The sequence below is a fragment of the Garra rufa genome, chromosome 2 (genome assembly GCF_049309525.1).
Source record: "Garra rufa chromosome 2, GarRuf1.0, whole genome shotgun sequence".
Classification (NCBI taxonomy): domain Eukaryota; kingdom Metazoa; phylum Chordata; class Actinopteri; order Cypriniformes; family Cyprinidae; genus Garra; species Garra rufa.
In genome coordinates, this window is record NC_133362.1 from 11,478,023 (window position 1) to 11,480,522 (window position 2,500).

General features: G+C 40.4%; 4 non-coding genes across 4 annotated transcripts; all 4 read right to left on the reverse strand.

Moving 5' to 3' along the window:
• Positions 1-563: 563 nt before the first annotated feature.
• LOC141327192 (5S ribosomal RNA) lies at positions 564-682 on the reverse strand. Its single transcript, XR_012354503.1, has one exon. It is a non-coding gene; the product is annotated as a 5S ribosomal RNA (ribosomal RNA).
• Positions 683-766: 84 nt separating this feature from the next.
• Positions 767-885, reverse strand: LOC141326866 (5S ribosomal RNA). The gene has a single exon (XR_012354212.1). It is a non-coding gene; the product is annotated as a 5S ribosomal RNA (ribosomal RNA).
• Positions 886-1,686: 801 nt separating this feature from the next.
• LOC141326713 (5S ribosomal RNA) lies at positions 1,687-1,805 on the reverse strand. The gene has a single exon (XR_012354066.1). It is a non-coding gene; the product is annotated as a 5S ribosomal RNA (ribosomal RNA).
• Positions 1,806-1,889: 84 nt separating this feature from the next.
• On the reverse strand, positions 1,890-2,008 carry LOC141327204 (5S ribosomal RNA). Its single transcript, XR_012354514.1, has one exon. It is a non-coding gene; the product is annotated as a 5S ribosomal RNA (ribosomal RNA).
• Between the last annotated feature and the right edge of the window lie 492 nt (positions 2,009-2,500).

The following is a 2,500-nucleotide window of genomic DNA, read 5'->3' on the forward strand; positions in this document are numbered from 1 at the left end:
AGATTTGGTGTATTTACAAGGTTCACATAAAAGACTTTAAAACAACACGATAAAACTAGGTAAACTCTGTTAAAAGAATACAGTTCATTTGTCCATACCCTAAAAACAGGTAAACTCTGTTAAAAGAATACAGTTCATTTGTCCATACCCTAAAAACAGTCCAAGAACCCCAGTGTGTTGATAAGTCCAATGTGAGTGTCCACCAGTGTATATACAATCCACAGAAAGTGTAATCCAAAGTTTGCAGGTGGTGAATGGAAAGGTGAGCTCTAAAATTAGCAACTCCTCAATCCAACAGTTTGGTGACTGTCCTTTGTTTGTCATGCTGCTCTCTTATACAGTTGTACTTCCTGCTTCCTGTCATGTGTCTAGTCACATGACAGGCCAACCATCCATTTATTAAAGACACATACACTTAAAATGTTAAGAGTAATAAAATGGCCTAAAAAACATGTAAAACACTTAAAACTCTATAATACATGTAAATGATTGTAATAAATAGAGCGGTAAAACACGTCTTTCTAAAAGCCAGCATATTATATAAATAGTGAAGAAAAGGCAAAAGCTTACAGCACCTGGTATTCCCAGGCGGTCTCCCATCCAAGTACTAACCAGGCCCGACGCTGCTTAGCTTCCGAGATCAGACGAGATCGGGCGCTCTCAGCGCGGTATGGCCATAAGCGAGGGCTGCTCCAAAAAGTGGGCTATTTAAAGATCAGCCTCCGTAAAAGCCAGCATATTATACAAATAGTGAAGAAAAGGCAAAAGCTTACAGCACCTGGTATTCCCAGGCGGTCTCCCATCCAAGTACTAACCAGGCCCGATGCTGCTTAGCTTCCGAGATCAGACGAGATCTGGGGCTCTCAGCGCGGTATGGCCATAAGCGAGGGCTGCTCCAAAAAGTGGGCTATTTAAAGATCAGCCTCCGTAAAAGCCAGCATATTATATAAATAGTGAAGAAAAGGCAAAAGCTTACAGCACCTGGTATTCCCAGGTGGTCTCCCATAAAAGTGTAACAATCGGCCTTATCAGCCGAGTTACAAGACTAAAATGGGGTCAGATTTAACTGTGAGAGATGACTAGTGGTTAAAAGAATGAGACATAAAAGAAAATTGGTTTAAATAGATTTGGTGTATTTACAAGGTTCACATAAAAGACTTTAAAACAACATGATAAAACTAGGTAAACTCTGTTAAAAGAATACAGTTCATTTGTCCATACCCTAAAAACAGGTAAACTCTGTTAAAAGAATACAGTTCATTTGTCCATACCCTAAAAACAGTCCAAGAACCCCAGTGTGTTGATAAGTCCAATGTGAGTGTCCACCAGTGTATATACAATCCACAGAAAGTGTAATCCAAAATTTGCAGGTGGTGAATGGAAAGGTGAGCTCTAAAATTAGCAACTCCTCAATCCAACAGTTTGGTGACTGTCCTTTGTTTGTCATGCTGCTCTCTTATACAGTTGTACTTCCTGCTTCCTGTCATGTGTCTAGTCACATGACAGGCCAACCATCCATTTATTAAAGACACATACACTTAAAATGTTAAGAGTAATAAAATGGCCTAAAAAACATGTAAAACACTTAAAACTCTATAATACATGTAAATGATTGTAATAAATAGAGCGGTAAAACACGTCTTTCTAAAAGCCAGCATATTATATAAATAGTGAAGAAAAGGCAAAAGCTTACAGCACCTGGTATTCCCAGGCGGTCTCCCATCCAAGTACTAACCAGGCCCGACGCTGCTCAGCTTCCGAGATCAGACGAGATCGGGCGCTCTCAGCGCGGTATGGCCATAAGCGAGGGCTGCTCCAAAAAGTGGGCTATTTAAAGATCAGCCTCCGTAAAAGCCAGCATATTATATAAATAGTGAAGAAAAGGCAAAAGCTTACAGCACCTGGTATTCCCAGGCGGTCTCCCATCCAAGTACTAACCAGGCCCGACGCTGCTTAGCTTCCGAGATCAGACGAGATCGGGCGCTCTCAGCGCGGTATGGCCATAAGCGAGGGCTGCTCCAAAAAGTGGGCTATTTAAAGATCAGCCTCCGTAAAAGCCAGCATATTATATAAATAGTGAAGAAAAGGCAAAAGCTTACAGCACCTGGTATTCCCAGGCGGTCTCCCATAAAAGTGTAACAATCGGCCTTATCAGCCGAGTTACAAGACTAAAATGGGGTCAGATTTAACTGTGAGAGATGACTAGTGGTTAAAAGAATGAGACATAAAAGAAAATTGGTTTAAATAGATTTGGTGTATTTACAAGGTTCACATAAAAGACTTTAAAACAACACGATAAAACTAGGTAAACTCTGTTAAAAGAATACAGTTCATTTGTCCATACCCTAAAAACAGGTAAACTCTGTTAAAAGAATACAGTTCATTTGTCCATACCCTAAAAACAGTCCAAGAACCCCAGTGTGTTGATAAGTCCAATGTGACTGTCCACCAGTGTATATACAATCCACAGAAAGTGTAATCCAAAGTTTGCAGGTGGTGA